A 17,563-nucleotide genomic window follows, 5' to 3' on the forward strand; every position below is an offset into this window, starting at 1 on the left:
GACTGGTTCCAGGATGCCCTGAGGATACGAGCTCCAGGAATGCTCCAGTGCCTTACATAACAGGGCAGAGTGGGGGCGGGCAGGCGGCTGGCCAGCCAGGACGGGGCCACGCCCACCTCCACCTCCTGACTGCAGCTTCTGGCTCATGTGGACCCCAGGAGGCGGCAGTGACGGCTCAGGCCATTGCGTTCCTGCCACTCACTCGGGAGGCCTGGACGGGCTCCCCAGCTCTCAGCTGGAGCCTGGCCCTGGGCCCCGGGTGTTACAGCCAGAGGATGGGAGCCCTCTCTCTGTCTCTTTGCCTTTCAAGTAATTATATATATATATATATATATTATATATATATAAAATTTGAAAGTCAGAATTACACAGAGAGAGGAGAGGCAGAGAGAGAGAGAGAGGTCTTCCATCTGATGGTTCTCTCCCCAACTGGCCACAATGACCAGAGCTGCGCCAATCCGAAGCCAGGAGCCACGAGCTTCTTCCGGGTCTCCCACACAGGTGCAGGGTCCCAAGGACTTTGGGCCATCCTCTACTGCTTTCCCAGGCTATAGCAGAGAGCTGGATCAGAAGAGGAGCAGCCAGGACTAGAACCGGCGCTCATATGGGATGCTGGTGCTTCAGGCCAGGGCGTTAACCCACTGCGCCACAGCGCTGGCCCCAATATATATATATTTTTAAAAGCAAGTATTATTTTTTAAAAACGGGCTCACATTTGCATATTCCCTGAACACACCCGCCTGCAGCCTTCCGTCCCCTGATTCAGTGGAGGTGCTGGGCAAATGGTTTGTTGTATCCCTGATGTTTGGGGACTCGTGACAAGGACAAGTGTCTCTGTGTGGCACACGTGGGCCTGACCTAGTGCCCTGGAGTCTGCTTGGTGGGCAGGATCTTTCCAAAACCTCCTTCTCCGTCCCCTCCACCGGGTCCAGGGGAGCCCACAGCTCTGCCTCGCTCAGGCCCTGAGCGTCCATGGGACCACCCTGCCCGGTCTGAGCCTGGCTGTGGCTGCGCCCCGTCCCCCTGGCCCTCGGGACCAGATTGCCAGAGGCTCAAGAAGTTTTAAGCTCTTAATTCTCTTTTCTTGCCCATTTCTGAAGGTTTAATTTTTTTTAACGGAAAAGAGTTAATGACCTTATTTCTTGGTTCTGCCTCGTGGGCCACCATTAGAGGAAAGAGTCCCCGCATCCCACAGCCCTCCCAGGACACCTGCTCCCCACCCCCTTTGGCAGCTGCCCTCTTGACCACATGCCCAGAGTTCTTGATGGCTTTCTTGTTCCCTCCTGGCGACGGGAGGCTCACTGAGGATGGCACAGCGCACAGCGAGGAGAAAACTCAGAACCCACCTGCCTGGCGTTTCCACTCACGGACACCAATCTATCCTTTGGGACCACAGAGGAGCTCCACCTCCCCGTGCGAGGGTCGCCTCTCCAGGAGCGCCTACTGCATGCTGGGCACCCCCAGCCCCACAGTGACCCTGTGCCCCGAGCGCCAGGGTCCCCGCCTCCATCCTGTTCTCAGAGGCAGAGCTGGTGGCCTAGGCCAGCTGACGCTGTGTCCCGGGGCCAGCGGGGTGGAGCAGATGGCCCAGCCCAGGCCAATCAGCACGCGCCCTTCCTTGCTATGGGCTTGGTCGGTGCAAGTAGAAGTCGGCTCAGGGCCTGTGCTGGGACAGAGTCCTCCCGGAGGCCCTGGGGGCGGTTCTCGGTGGGGCGGGGCCCGCTCAGCTCCCACCTCTGTGACCTTGTCCTGGCCTCCTCTTCCCCCACACTGCTCTGCAGCTCGCCATCCTCGCGATTCCACACACATGCCACGTTCTGCCCCAGGGCCTTGGCACTGGCTGTCTCTCTCCTGGAAATCTCTTCCCCAGACGGTGGCACAGCTGCGGCCTCACCGGCTTCTTCCCACGCGTCCCTGTCCGTCACGCCATGCCTTCCACCTCCTTGTCTTGCTGATCTGCCCGGTCGGCCGCGCGCCATGAAGGCAGGGGTCGCGTCTGCTTTGCTCATGGATGTGTCTCGAGCACCGGGGAAGGCCCCCGGCACAGAGGTGCTCAGAGGCGGGAACAGCCAGCAGCGGGCAGGAGAGCGTGGAGGGCACGGCCAGGGGGAGTGGCTCAGGGCTGGGGCCTGAGCAGGGAGCGGCTCTGGGAGGCAGCACTCACCCATTCATCCACTCACCCACCCACTCATTCCCTCACCCACCCACTCATTCCCTCACCCACCCATTCATCCACTCACCCACCCACTCATTCCCTCACTCACCCATTTATCCACTCACCCACTCATCCACTCACCCACCCACTCATTCCCTCACCCACCCATTCATCCACTCACCCATCTACTCATTCCCTCACCCACCCATTCATTCCCTCACCCACTCATTCATTCCCTCACCCACCCATTCATCCACTCACCCATCTACTCATCCCCTCACCCACCCATTCATCCACTCACCCACCCACTCATTCCCTCACCCACCCACTCATTCCCTCACTCACCCACACATTCCCTCACTCACCCATTTATCCACTCACCCACTCATTCATTCCCTCACCCACTCATTCATTCCCTCACCCACTCATTCATTCCCTCACCCACCCACTCATCCACTCACCCACCCACTCATTCCCTCACCCACCCACTCATTCCCTCACCTACCCACTCATTCCCTCACCCACCCATTCATTCCCTCACCCACTCATTCATTCCCTCACCCACCCACTCATTCACTCACTCACCCACTCATTCACTCACTCACCCACTCATTCCCTCACTCACCCATTTATCCACTCACCCACTCATTCATTCCCTCACCCACTCATTCATTCCCTCACCCACCCATTCATTCCCTCACCCACCCATTCATTCCCTTACCCACCCATTCATCCACCCACCCACCCATTCATCTACCCACCCATTCATTCATTCACTCACTCATGCCCTCACTCACTCACTCATTCCCTCACCCACCCATTCATTCCCTCACCCACCAACCCATTCACTCACCCACCCACTCATTCCCTCACCCACCCACTCATTCCCTCACCCACTCATTCCCTCACCCACCCGTTCATTCCCTCACCCACTCATTCACTTACCCACCCATTCCCTTACCCACCCACTCACTCATTCCCTCACCCATTCACCCACCCACTCACTCACACATTCATTCATTCACTCACTTGCTCAGTCACTCACACATCCCTCAGCAAGTGTTACTCAGGTCTGGCCGTTTGTGGTTGCTTGCAGCCCTTCCCTGGACTTGGGACCGCCCGACGGAGTCCCACCCAGGCCGCGCTGTCATAGAAGCGCCAGATTCCTGGAATCCCCTGAGAACAATTCTCCCAGAGCAGGCCTCCGAGCCGCTGCCCCCTGGGGGCGTGGGGGCAGGGAGCAGAGGCCCACCTGCTTCCAGCGAGCAGCTCCCAGGGGTTCCTGGGTGGAGGAACCGCCCGACGTTCCGTGCAGGACGAGCAGTGAGGTCCGTCCCATGGAGCCTGGCGCTTCTGAACGGAGCCCAGACCTCACCGTGAGCGCTGCGGGGGCTGGGGCACGGATGCGGTCCAGGCCCCCCACGCCCAGAGGCCCCGCCCAGGAGCAGGAGGCAGGAGGCTGTGATGCCGACTCGGGCGCCCCGGGTGCAGGCCCCCGAAACTTACACTTGGAGGTTACGAGCAGGGAGGGGTCCCCAGAAGGTGGTTTTCTGGTGCCAGCCGTGGCTGGGATGTCCTGGAGCCCACAGCTCCTGTGCGGGAGGGAGACGCAGGTGAGAACAGGGCTCCACTTCCGGTGGGATCGCTGCGGGTCACAGCCACGCAGGAGCTGACGCCGTGCGGCTCCGCCTCCTGGAGCCTCTACTTCCCCACCCGTAAGGCGCAGGAGAGTCCTGCCTGCCCCACTCAAGGGGACAGAGGTGGGCAGGACCCGGCTTTGCTGCCAGGGACGACGCTGGGCACGGGTCTTTTTCCTTGTCATTTTTTTTTTTTTTTTAGATTTATGTATTTATCTGAAAGGCAGAGAGAGGAGAGACAGAGAGCGAGTGAGTGAGCGAGTGAGAGAGAGCATCCATCCCCAGAAGGCCACAGCAGCCAGGTCTGGGCCAGGAACTCCATCTTGTTCTCCCATAGGGGTGCTCGGGCACTTGGGCCACCCTCCACTGCCTTCCCGGGTGCATTAGCAAGGAGCTGGATGGGAAGTGGAGCAGCCAGGACTGGAACCAGTGCTCTGACACGGGCCACCAGTGTCACCTGGCCTCACCTGCTGCGCCACAGCGCCAGGCCCTGGGCTCAGTCCTTAACCCACCAGTACTCACCAACCCCATCTGTGAGGCAGGGTTGTGTGCGGGAAGCCCTGTCGATCCAGCACCACTTCCAGTGTTTTAAGTAACCCACAGTCAACCAGCCTGAAAATACTCCATGGGACGTTCCAGGCACACACAACAGACACGTTTTCATTTGCACGCTGTTCCGAGTGGTCTGATGGAATCTTGCTCCATCCAGCCCCGTCCCGCCCAGGATGTGAATGAGCCCCCTGTCCGGCGTCTCTACGCCGGGGACACCGCCCGCCCATGAGCCACTCAGCGGCCGTCTCAGCCATCAGCCTGTCGCAGTGCCACAGAGCAGGTGTCCAAGCCGACTTATTTTATCCAGCGTCAGTGCTGATTCTTCTCGCGGGCGGCCGGGGTATTTCAGGCAGGCCGTGGTTAGCAGGGCACTGTGACTTCCGTGGGCCACCCAGATCAGAAGCCACCCTAAAACCCAGTGACGCCGTCGTCATCGTAGGCTGCACCCAGCGGGCCACTTCCGGTGAGCGTGCACATCTCACAGCCCAGGTTTAAGGACTTCCCCGGAAATGGAGCGGCCGAGCGACTAGCGACCCATCATCGGAAGAGCCGCAGTGCAGAGAAGGAAGCGTCGCTCCTCGGCGGGCCGCTGTCTCCCTGGTGCCACCGTCAGGTCCCTGATCCTGTCACACCGGTGACATCTCGGGGGTTGGGTCCAGGCAGGGGTCTGCGTTGAAGGGAGTAAAGTTGACATTGCAGGCAGGCAGGGAGGAGGGAGGGGACATACAACCGGGTGCCGTTTTCCCACGCCATCGAGTATTTGTGCCATGGTGGCTGCACGTTTGTCAGCGGCAGGGACTCCGACCACCCGGAGCCAGGAGGAAATCTCTGAAATGAGACGGGCTGGGTGTCTCCCCCATGACAGCCCAGCCTGGAGGACGTCTGTGGGGAGCTGTGCGTCTTCCCCCCAACCAACAGTCAGGTGTTGGGGCCGGCGCCGTGGCGTAGGGGGTAAAGCTGCCGTCTGCAGTGCCAGCATCCCATATGGGTGCTGGTGTGAGTCCTGGCTGCTCCTCTTCTGATCCAGCTCTCTGCTGTGGCCTGGGAAGGCAGTAGAAGATGACCCAAGTCCTTGGGCTCCTGCACCCATGTGGGAGACCCGGAAGAAGCGCGTTAGCAGAGAGCCTGATCCTTCCTTCTCCAAGCCTGCCTGGGGGGTGGGGGCGGGGCTCCTTCCTGCAGTCCCTCACATCCAGGCCCGAGCCGGCCTGTCTCCTGCCCTCCAGTCCGCCTCCCTGCTGACCAGCGGGCCCCCTGGCGCTGCCGGGGCGCTGCTGCCTGGCCTCTCTCCCTCTCTCCGGGGAGCTTTCTGGGTTCAGTGTTGGTCTCCGGTTCAACCCAGTTCTGATCTGGCTCAGCCTGGGTGGTGGAGATGTCGGCGGTGATGACGTCGGCGGTGATGATGGCGGTGGTGGCATTGCCAAGGATGAGGCTGGCGGCAGGGTTCATGCTGGCGATGGTGCTTTTGCTGGTGATGGGGTTTGTGTTGACGGTGGTGGTGATGGTAGCGCTTATGGTTACAGTGTCGGCTGTGGTGTTGTGGTGTTGGCCACATGGGAAGTGGACCAGTGGGTGGAAGATCTCTTTCTCTCTCTCTCTTTTTGGCTTTTCCTTCTCTCTCTCTCTCTCTCTCTCTCTCTCTCTCTCTCTGTCATCTACCTTTCAAATACATCTTTAAAGAATTTTTTATAAAAGTAGATTCTGTTACTTCCCCGCTCCAAGTGGCTCCCGTTTCTGCAGAGCGGAGCTCCACCCCTACAGCAGCTCCCAAGAGCCTGTGCGCACTCCCTGCTACCCCCAATGTCTCTCCCCATGCTGTGCCCTCTGGCTTCCTTCCTGCTTCTCCGAGACGTAAACCGTGCTCCCGCCGCAGGCCCTTTGCACAGGCTGTCTCCTCTACCAGGAAGCCGCACGCATGGGGCTGGTCCCTCACCTCCCACGCTCCCTTCTCAGTGATAATTTCAGAAGCCTCCTGGCTATCGTCACCCGCTTGTGTCCCTCAGCACTGGGGACCGAACGTGGCACACGGTAGGTGCTCGGGAAGCACCCACGGATGAACTTCCGTGTGCTTTGTATTTGCATTGCAGGTGGGCACCCACACGCTGAGCAGGTGCAGGGCCACGAACACCGCCCTGCTCTGTACCGTGGGGCGGTGGTGAGGGCCTCCGACGCGCGGCCACTGCCGGAGAGCTGGCCGAGGCCCCCCGCGGCGTGAGCCTCAGTGGGTGAGAACGCCCCACCCTGCACGAGCAGCCTCCAGGCAGCAGCAGCCGCGGGGCCGGCGCGGTGACGTGGTGGTGAAGCCGCCGCCTGCAACACCCGCATCGCATACGGGCACTGGGCCGTGTCCCAGCTGCTCCACATCTGCCCCAGCTCTCTGCTGATGTGCTTGGGGGGGGGGTCGCCCGAGGCCCGAGAGCTTGGGCCCCTGCTGGATGAAGCTCCCGCCCAGCCCTGGCTGTTGCGGCCACTGGGGAGCGAACCAGTGGATGGAAGATCCGGCTCTCTCTCTCTTGCTCTCGCTCTCTCGCTCTCTTTGCTCTCTCTCTATGGCTCTGCTTTTCAAATAAACAATAAATCATTTATAAAAACACACTGCGGCCGGTGCCGCAGCTCACTAGGCTAATCCTCCACCTTGCGGCGCCGGCACACCGGGTTCTAGTCCCGGTCGGGGTGCCAGATTCTGTCCCGGTTGCCCCTCTTCCAGGCCAGCTCTCTGCTGTGGCCAGGGAGTGCAGTGGAGGATGGCCCAAGTGCTTGGGCCCTGCACCCGCATGGAAGACCAGGAGAAGCACCTGGCTCCTGGCTTCAGATCAGCGCGGTGCACCGGCTGCGGTGGCCATTGGAGGGTGAACCAATGGCAAAAAGGAAGACCTTTCTCTCTGTCTCTCTCTCTCACTGTCCACTCTGCCTGTCAAAAACACACACACACACACTGCCTGGGGGACCATGGTGTTAGTCGGCTCTGGCTGACCAGGGGAGGGCCCTCCTGGCCACACACTGCTGGCTTCCTGCTGTTCCCTCGGTGGCAGGAAGAGGGCGCAGGAGCTGTCCGGGGCCGCTCTTCAGGGTGCTCCCCTCTTGTGCCCCCTCCTGATCCCATCAGGTGGGGGCCGGGAGTGTGGGTGGGGGAAGGGACACAGATGTCCAGCCGCAGCAGCTTGACACCACTGCCCTGAGCCCCGCAGTCCCTGGGAGTCACCTGAGGGGGAGGTGGCAGGGGGAGGCGCAGCGGGTTTGGCTGGGCTTGGGCTTAGGAGCCTCACCCCCAGGCCTCGGTGCCTCCTCGGCTTGCCCTGTCTGGTGGGGAGGCCCCTCCTGCCGGAAAGGTGCAGCTGACCCCATGCGTGGGGGATGCTCCGGGCTGGCGGCCAGGGGACCTGGTCCCATTCCCCACTGGCTTCTGGCTCCTGTGCCCTGGGGCCCTCTCTGGGCCTCAGTCTCCCCGTGTGCCACACGAGCGCCAGGCCAGGACATGTCTGTGCTAAGGCTGCTGTCCTCTGCGCTCAGCACAGTGGGGCCTCGGCCCCCACGTGGTTTCAACCCCTCTGTAAGGGGGCACCCTTGGAGGGAGATGAGATCCCTGGGGCCTTCCTGTCCCCCAAGGCATGGACAGGGCCCCTGCTACCGCCCTTGGGTGCCTGCATGTCGGTCAGTGGGCACAGGTGAGCACAGGTGGGCACAGGTGAGCGCCGCCTGAAACCAGCTGAGGACTTGGAGAAGAGCACTCTTCCTGGGGCCACCCCTGGGTCTCGGCACCCCCAGTTCCAGCCTCCGTCTCCTGGCCCACAAAGGGCACGTGGTCCTGATGGCCACCCCGCTCCTTGCAGACCGTGGGACTGGGGTGTCCCGTGGCCCGGGCTTGGTCTCAGGTTCACGGCTTTGGCCTGGGGCCTTCTACAAAGGGAAAGCCAACCCGAGGGCCTGGCATGGGCTCTCTGAAGGGCAGTTCCAGAAGCCGACAGCAGATGGTGCTGTTGGCCCCGTTCCTAGCAAGGGGCGGCTGAGTGACTGCCCTGGGTTACAGCACCCGGGAGTCCTCGGCGGGGCCTGTGTCTGGGCCCCGGCCCTGTCCGCAGGTGCACGCCTGAGAGCACGCGGTGTGCAAGTGGGGGTGGGTGGGCACGCTCGTGCGTGTCCCGCTGGGCAGAGCCTTCAGTGTGTCTACGGTGGCTCACGCACAAGCCTGGACGGGTGTGTGGGTGCGTGCGTGTGCCGGTGCCATGTTCACAGACTCCCAGCAGCCTCCTGGCTGGGCTGATGGACCAGAGCAGGAGGGACGAGGCGTGGTTCAAGGAGCCAGGGGGCTGGGGGTGGACCGGAGAAAGACCCTTCTCCTTGTGCAGAGAGTGGGGGCTGAGGCAGGTGGGCCTGGTTCTCAGAGACCCCGGCCCAGCCCGGGCGGGGGCTCAGCGGGCATGGAGAGCTGGCCGCAGAGGGGCACTGGGCTGCGGTTAAATGGGTGACCGCTCTGTGTGACGTGTCCCCAATGCCGTGGCTTTACAGGTGAGGTCTGGGGCGGCAGAGGAGCCTGCTAGTGGCCGGGCAGCCAGGAGGGGGCGGTGCTGGGTTCTGAATGCCAGTCCAGTCCTAAGCCCTTGGCCCCCAGCCTGCCTAGGGTGTGCCGGGGTGGGCACTGGTGAGCACCAGGCAGAGGCCGAAGTGGGGCAGAAGGTACGAGGCGCCAGGACAGGCGTGGGGAGGGAGCCGCCCGGCGACTCCAGGGGTCGGGAAAACCTGGGCTTGGGCTGCAGAAGCTCCCCAGAGCCGTGCCCTGGCCCCAGTGCCTCAGTTTCCCTGTCTGCAGACAAGGGGTCAGTGCAGGCCGTTGGGCAGGAAAGCTTGCTGGGCGCTGCCCGCCCTGCCCATTCAGCGCGTGCACCCTGAGCACTGACTCCGAGGTGCCGGGGCCCAGTGGGGACAGCGCGAGGCAGCGCGGGAACCTCAGGAAGGCGAAGTCCTGAGCGTGGGAGAAGCAGAAGTGAGCGGTGCACGGAGAGGGTGCGTGACAGCCGCGGCCAGGGCTCTTGCACAGGGGGCACAGGGGTGTCCCCCTCAGAGCAGCCACGCAGCTGAGCCTGGGGGTGTAGGGGAGGGCACAGCAGGGGGCCCGGGGGTCACTTTCTGGGCAGGGGCAGGAGCTGCCGGAGCCTCAGGAGGTGGGGGGAGGGGGCCTGACCTGTTTTGTGCTTTAACGATGCAGGTGTGAGGGGAAGGAGGTTCCGCGGCGTGGGCCCAGCTGGCCCCGGGTTTCCGGTAAAAAGCCAGGCGGGGCAGCGGGGCAGGCGCTGGAGCCCGGGCAGCTGAGGCCCGAATGCTGGGTCCTGGCTCAGCCTCCTCCTTCCCCTCGGCTGTGGCTGCTTCCCTGGGGTGCTTCTCCCCTGCCGGGGTCCTGGGCGTGAGGTCTCCAGGTGTACACTCCCTCCTGGCTCGGGGCTCGGGGCTCAAGCCCTCACTCGTTTCTGACCGGTGCGACCATTTTGGTCACGCCTCCAATAGCCTCCGTTTTCCTATCTGTGCACTGGGAACAGTGACGCCTCTGGGGGCAGCAGCGGGGGTGGTGAGGACGGAACAGGACAGGCGCACACGGGGCTCTGGACGGTGCCGGGCCCTGCCCTGGGCGCGCGTTGCACACTCACAGGTACTGCAAAGCTACCCATCAGGCCTGGCAAGTCACCTAACTGAGCGCTGGTGTCCCGCCGCGTCCCGCCCCTGAGTCTTTGGGACGCAGAACCTGTGCCAGCCCTGCAGACGGGTGGCTCCCGGGGGGGAAGGGGTGCGGCCAGGAGGGTGTCAGGGTGAGCACGGGCCCCTGCCCCTCCTCAGTCTGCCCCCCACTGTGCTCCCCAGCCCCCGAAGTCTCCCCTCCTCTCCTCGCCGGTTGGCCCACCTAGGGTCTGTGTGCAGAAGCAGCGCCTCTTGGTCCAGCCTCCCTTCTCCGGGAGCTGCGCCAGCTGTGCGCACAAGAGCCCGGGGAAGCTCACCCCCTGCCCCTGCCCCCTGCCCCAGTCCCCTGCCCCAGCCCCACGGCCTCAGCCTGGCCAGCACGGCCGTTGCGTCGGGGATGTGGGTTTCCACTCCTGGCCCGGTGGGGCTGCGCTGGCTCTGCGGGGTGGGTGACGCTTTCACGCCGCGGCCTGACAGTTGGGCGTCTGTGTCTCTGTGCCAGCCCGAGCAGTCGATCCTCCCCGCATAGTCGCTAAGCACCGCTGGCCATGGCGTCTCCTCAGCCCCTCGCCCTTCGGCTGCCTCCTCCGTTCTGCACCCTGGGCTGCCTGCGCCCTCTCGTCTCTGTCCAAGTCCCTTCCGCTCTGCGCGGGCTGGTAGAGCTGCTCTGGTCTCTTACCCCCCCACCATGCCATCTTGCACCTGCCTCACTGTTCCCTAAGAGGAGTGCCTTCCCTGCCTCAGGGCCTTGGCACAGGCTCTGCCCCTCTGTACGGTGGAGAATGCCTCCAGTCCCTTAGCTGTCCAGTGGACTCACCGAGGCCCCACGCCTAGGGCACAGCTGGGAACAAGACAGGATGAGTGGACAACTTCCGGCCAGGCCTCCTGTGGCCTCGGCGTCACTGGTGAGGAGGACTCGGGGCTGCGTTTGGGGTGAGGGCGACGGACACGGTGACGTTGGTGCCTTTCCGGTGCAGGAGTGGCTGGCGATGGCGATGGCGGCCGTGTTAGCGATGGTGACGGTGACAGAGCGATCGTGATTTAGAATTCAAGCAACGAGCAGGTGTCTCAAGCCAGCACAATTTAGGGGGAAAATATAGAATCCTTGATTTGGGGGAACCATGAATAATAGAAAATCCACACGCTCATGTGCGTGCACACACACACACGCATGTACACGCACACACCTCACGGAAAGGACCAGGTGGCACACGCCCAGGTGTCAGGTGATGTTTTGTACCCGACACGGTGCAGGGCTTGGAGGATCAGGGCGGGGCTGAGGGATGGTGGTCCCAGGACTGGGCGTTCCAGGGGCGGGCAGGGGAGGGCACAATACAGTCTGCAGGCTCAGGGAGGAGGGGCTGGAAGGCGCCTCACTTTGAGAGCAGCTCCTTGAAGAAAGCAGTGGTAGAGGGGGCTGGCGCTGTGGCACAGCAGGTTAATGCCCTGGCCTGAAGCGCCGGCATCCCATATGGGCGCCGGTTGGAGACCCGGCTGCTCCACTTCTGATCCAGCTCTCTGCTGTGGCCTGGGAAAGCAGTAGAAGATGGCCCAAGTCCTTGGGCCCCTGCACCCGCATGGGAGACCAGGAAGAAGCTTCAGGCTCCTTGTTTCAGATCAGTGCAGCTCTGGCCATTGCGGTCATCTGGGGAGTGAACCATCAGATGGAAGACCTCTCTCTCTCTCTCTCTCTCTCTCTCTGCCTCTTCTCTCTCTGTGTAACTCTGACTTTCAAACAAATAAATCTTAAAAAAAAAAAAAAGCAAGCAGTGGTAGAAGCACCAGGTGGGACCCACGTCTGAGCCGTCACCCCCTGGGCTGCTGGAGCTTCCTTCTTTCTTCTCGCTGTGTCTTTAAGATGCACCTGCTGGGGCTGGCGCTGTGGAGCAGCTGCTTAGGCCACTGCCTGCGACACTGGCGTCCCGTATGGGCTCCGGTTCAAGTCCCAGCTGCTCCTCTTCCGATCCAGCTCTCTGCTGTGGCCTGGGAAAGCAGCAGAAGATGGCCCAAGTGCTTGGGCTCCTGCACCCACGTGGGAGACCTGGAAGAAGCTCCTGGCTCCTGGCTTTGGCCGGGCCCAACCCAGCCCCACCTGATGCAGCCATCGGGGGAATGAACCAGAGGATGAGAAATTCCCTCTGTACCTCTGCCTTTCACTAAATAAAAAAAATTTAACGATGCATTTGCAGGTCATGGGTCTCACCCCTGCACCCGCTGCTGGGAGCTCAGCTGCTGGCACTCAGAGGAGCCCGGAAAAGCACCCGCACTGCCACCCTCCTGCCGCGGTGCCAGTGTCCTGATGTGGCCAAGGCCGCACGGCTCAGAGAGACACAGCAGCAGCTCACGGAGCAGGGGAAAGCCTTGCCCAAGGCTCTCCCCACGCCGGGGCACCAAGAGCAGGTGTAAGGGAGGGCATGGGGAGCAGGGGTGCAGCAGACATGTAGTGTTTGGAACCAGAAAGGCCGGCGCCCCAGCTCTGCCACGCGGCAGCTGTGTGACCTCAGACCAGCCAGTCGCCCTCTCTGTGCCTCACTCAGCTTCCTCTCCTGCAGAATGGAGAGAACCGGAACAGGACTCCACTGCCTCCGGGGCTTCTTGTAGGACTCGGCCTGTGGCCCAGGCTGCCACCATCGGATCAGCTACTAGCAAGTGCCTCTGCCTCCTCCATCAGACCTGCCTCACTGGCTCTGTCCCTCCTGGGAATAGGGATCAGCCCACTTGGCGGGGTGGAAAACTGAGGAGGGGCGTGGAAGGTCGTCGGGCGGGATTTGTGCCCGGGCTGGGCTGGCTTCCTGCCCGCTGAGCCGCCTTGGCAGGGGCAGAGGGAGGGGGTGGGGGTGGGGGCCGGGGAGGGAGTGGGAAGCCGCCAGCCTGACATAGGCCCTCAAGAATGTGATGGCTTCCTCCTGGGCCCCCGCGAGCCTGGTAACTCTGGATGCGGGGAGACAGCTGTGCGCGGCCTGGGGGAGCCTCCGGGAAGCGGCCCCCCACCCCCCCGCCTTTTCTCTGCTGTTCCTGCAGGGCTGGGGGCTGCGGGCCAGTTAACCCTGGCAGGGCTGGAGCCGAGAGGCGGGGGCTCATGGGAGGAAGACGGGCAGAGGCAGCTCAGGGCGGCCAGGGGCTGGCGGGGTCGGAGACAGGCCTGAGGCTGAAGGCCTCGGGTCCACGCAGCTGTCTCCACGCGTGGCCAGCTGGGCCTCCTGGGGAGGCACCGAGAGGGTGCGTTTAACCGTCACAACCAGCAGGGCCAGCTTACACAAGGGGAAACTGAGGCCCAGAGGGGGCGAGCAACCAGCTGGAGGCCACCCAGGGCCAGGGGCTGCCGTGGGAGCAGACCCAGAGCCAGAGCCTCCCCTGCTGTTCCCCGGGGTGGACGCCCCCCACCCCTGAAAGGAATGGAAACGTGGACTCCGTGGGGTCTTAGCTGCACCAAGCATGGCCCCCGCCCCCGCCGGCTGCACAGCCTCCTGGCCCGTCGGCCGCACCCCTGCCACCCCCATAGTGGAGTCAGACTGCGTCTCGCACCTCGCAGCCCCTCGGTGGCTCCGCTATGCTTCCCAGGAGCTCCAGGCTTCCTGCTGACCCCGCCCGGCCCTGCCTCCCTCCACGGGGCTCCCGTGGCCACCTTCTCCTGCCCGTCACTCTCTGGTTGCTTCAACCTGCCAGTCTTGCTCCCGCCCAGGGCCTTTGCATGTACTCTCCTGCTGCTGGTGTGCTGTCTCCCTGTCAGTCCAGCCCAGCCTTCGCCTGCCAGCATGGCTGACGTTGGTCTCCAGTCCCGACACTGGACTTGACTTCTCAGCACTGCCCGGCACCTGACAGCGTCTCTGGTTTCTCTTGGTTGTGAGTTTATGGTCTGTCTCCCCAGCCTAAAGTGTGGCTGTTCTGAGAACAGGGCCTTCACCTGTTGTGTGCGTGCTGTCACGATGGGACCCTGCCGCTGCGTAGTGGGCGCTCAGGAGGTGAGCGAGTGACCGGTCGCACGACCGAGTGACCGAGCGTGCGGTGAGCTGCCTTTCCTGGCCGCCAGCTTCCTGCACTCCACCGCCAAGTCCCAGACGGCGGCCCCTCCCCCGGGGGCAAAGGACACCCAGGACCCAAACCCTGGTGCACGGCCACGCGTGCTTCTTCCTTTAACGTCCAAAATGCAGGCTCCTTGCCGTCTAGGCCTGGGGCTGGCGTCGCGCCGCCAAGGGCTGAATCCACACTTCGGACGCCCGCATCCCATAGTGCGGCACCGGTTTGAGTCCCGGCTGCTCCACTTCCAATTCAGCTTCCGGTTAACACACCTGGGAAGGCAGCAGAAGATGGCCCAAGTGCTTGGGCCCCTGCACCCACGTGGGAGACCAGGGCGGAGTTCCTGGCTCCTGGCTTCAACCTGGACCAGCTCTGGCTGTTGGGGGCATTTTGGGTAATGAACCAGCAAATGGAAGATTCATTCTCTCTCTCTCTCTCTCTCTCTCTCTCTCTCTCTCTTTCTCTGTCTGTGTCTTTCCCTCTCTCTGTGTCACTCTGCCTTTCAAAGACTTAAGTGTTTTTTAAAAATTGAACTAAAATAAGATGCTACTTTGAGGGAGCTTAAGATGTAGAGCAGAGATAAGCAGGAGAAGCAGCAGGTGCCGACACAGGCCGGGCGGCGCCTACCGGGCACCTGCTGTGTGGGAGGGGCCCTGGCCACGCGATGACACGGAGCCCTTGCTGAGTCAGCAGCCATGAGGTGGCTCAGGGGGCACCTGCTCCCGGCTCTCCATTTCACAGGTGGGGAAGGTGAGCGGCTCGCTCAAGCCACGCAGCTGCCATGCGGCAGAGCCAGGTTCGAATCCCGGTCGGTCTGACTCCAAAGTGCAAGCCTAAGAGATAGAGGGAGGTCGCGGGCTCCCGCAGCGGAGCTGAACCTGAAAGCGCTGGCCCCAGGGGAAACGGGGGGGGGGGACTCTGGCAGGGGAGGCAGGACCGCACAGGCTGGCCACTCCCCGGGAGCACAGGGTGACAGCGAGAGGGGGCCGAGGGCTGGGCCAGCCACAGGGGTGCCCAGAATACCAGGCCCTTGGAGTGTATCTCAGTAGCGCCGGCCCCTGGGGCCAGAGTCAGGGGCTGACACAGCGGGACAAAAGCTGCCAGTGAGTCGGGCCCCGGGAGCGAGGCCGGGCAGGAAGCTTCTCCAAGCTTCCAGGAGCTGTGGGGAGGTCGCTGCACAGACTGCGGAGATGGGCCAGGCGGGCATCCCTTTGGACAAGAAGCCGCCGGAGCTCGGGGTGTTGCAGGGGCTGGACCTGGGTCTGAGCTCAGTTCTGCCATCCCCAGCCTGTGGCTCTGGTGTGTGCAGGGCCGATCACCCTCTGGGTCTGGCTTGGGACTTCCCTTCACTGTGAGTGTGCAAGGTCTTCAACGACGGGTGCCCGGAACCACGGCGGTGCAGGGTTTCAATGTCCTGCGGGGCCTCCCGGGAGCCAGGCCACCTGTTAGCTTCAGGGGAAGCTAAAATCCTGATTTTATTGTGAAGGCTCCCACAGATCACCACCCTACCCCCACCCACCCCAAACTAAATGCCTGCACGCCCAGAGCCTGCCAGCTTGGAACCCCTTCCCCTGGGCACCTGCTGGAGAGGACGGGGTGGGGGAGAAGGGTCAATCCTGGGCCCTGGAGGCAGCATGCACTGTTGGCCGAGCAGTGTCTGGTCAAGGTCACGGTGAAAGATGACGAGACGGTGCAGGATGCAGGGTGGGGGGCCTGGGAGTAGAGAAGCCGGGATCTGGCCTCGGTCTGGACCGAACTGCTGTGTGACCCTGGACAAGCCCCTCGCCCTCTCTGAGCCTCAAGGACAAGCAGATGAGCTCTGTCAACAGTCCTGGCTTTCTGGGCTCTAGGGGCATAGGGCTGAGCCTCTCGCCCCAGAGCAGAAGTTGGGGGTGGGGGGGAGCGGTAGACTCGGCAGGGAGAGCCCCGCCCGTGCGCCCGTCTCAGATCCTGGGAACCGTAAGCGCCTAATCTGCTGTTGACATTCCGCTGGCTCCCAAGGCCGCAGGCCGGGCTTGGGTTTCTCCCCCCCTGTGTGATCCTTGGGCGGCACAGCAGGCGGGCGCTCGGCGGGAGCACTTGCTTCGTGTCACTCTGGGGTGGATTAAGGACCCCAGGGCCGGGGGATCGGGGGTGCTGAGAAGAGGGGAGACGAGGGCAGGGCCGGGGCCAGCTGCCGGGCGGGGCTCTTCTTCCCCCGAAGTCCCCTGGCTGCTCAGGCCGGGGGGCAGGGGACAGGTGCTAACCGAGGCCCCACGACAGGCTGGGGGCGGGGAGCTGGAAAGAACAGTGCTGCCCCCCACTCAACAGGGGGAACCGGGCCCCCGGGGAGGGGAGCTGGCTGCCCGAGCTCACGTGGTTCCTGGGTCACGGAGGGCAGGGGAGAGGTTTTCAGCCTGGTGATGGCTCTCGGGCCTGCTCGGTCCCTCCCCTGCTGCCGCGTGGCCCGACACAGAGGACAGCATACAAGGATGACGGAGGCCACCGAAGTGTGGTGGCCCCGGGGTTTTGAGGGTGCGAGGTGGGGGTGGTCGGTGTGGCCGGGGAGGGCCCCCCGGGGGCTGGGAGTGGCATCCTGCTGAGCTGGGGCAAGGAGTGGGGGGTGCCCGTGTTGCACGGCCAGTGTGGCCCCTGGCAGGCAGACCCGGGACCCTGCCTTCCTAGCGACCTGGGCACATCCTGCTTTTCCAGGGGCCGGCCCCGTGCTCCGTGCTTGTTCCAGGGACTCTGAGCTGCCTGGTGGCCGGGAGAGGAACCTGGACAGGCCCTGGGAGATGCTGCTCCTTGAGCTGCCCCTGGAGTGGGGTCCGGGGCCGGCTGGGACCCCTGCCCCTCTCTCTTTCCTGCCCCCTCTCCTCTCATGCCTCCTGCGTGCTGGGAGCTAATCAGTGAGAGGCGATCTGAGACCGATGTGCCCCGAGAAGCTTCGCTGTTGACTGGGAGGGCGAAGACGAGGCCAAGTCTCCCTCCAAGGTCACAGCCAAGTCTCCAGTGGAGCAAGGGATGTGTTCTAGGACTCAGTATTCGGGGCTAGCGCTGTGGCGTAGCAGGTAAAGCCACCTCCTGCATTACCGGCATACCATATGGGTGCTGGTTCGAGTCCTGGCTGCTCCACTTCTGACCCAGCTCTCTGTAATGCACCCTAGGAAAGCGGTAGAAGATGGCCCAAGTCCTTGGGCCCCTGCACTCACGTGGGAGACCCAGAAAAAGCTCCTGGCTCCTGGCTTTGGATTGGCCCAGCTCTGGCCATTGCAGCCGCTTGGGGAGTGAATCAGCAGATGGATGATTTCTCTCTCTCTCTCTCTCTCTCTCTCTCTCTCTCTCTCTGCCTCTCTGCAGCTCTGCTTTTCAAATAAATCAATAAATCTTAAAAAAAAAAAAAGACTCGGTTTCCCCGTGTTGCCCCATCATAGTGAGAGTGAAACGTGACATCCCATAGAAAGTGCCGGATGCAGGGGCTGGCACTGTGGAGTGGGGGCAAAGCCACCCACCTCCTATGAGGCCGGTGTCCCATACGGGCGCTGACTTGTGTCCT

This window comes from Oryctolagus cuniculus, chromosome 7 (genome assembly GCF_051225735.1).
Source record: "Oryctolagus cuniculus isolate XC-2025 breed Fujian yellow rabbit chromosome 7, ASM5122573v1, whole genome shotgun sequence".
NCBI classification, from domain to species: domain Eukaryota; kingdom Metazoa; phylum Chordata; class Mammalia; order Lagomorpha; family Leporidae; genus Oryctolagus; species Oryctolagus cuniculus.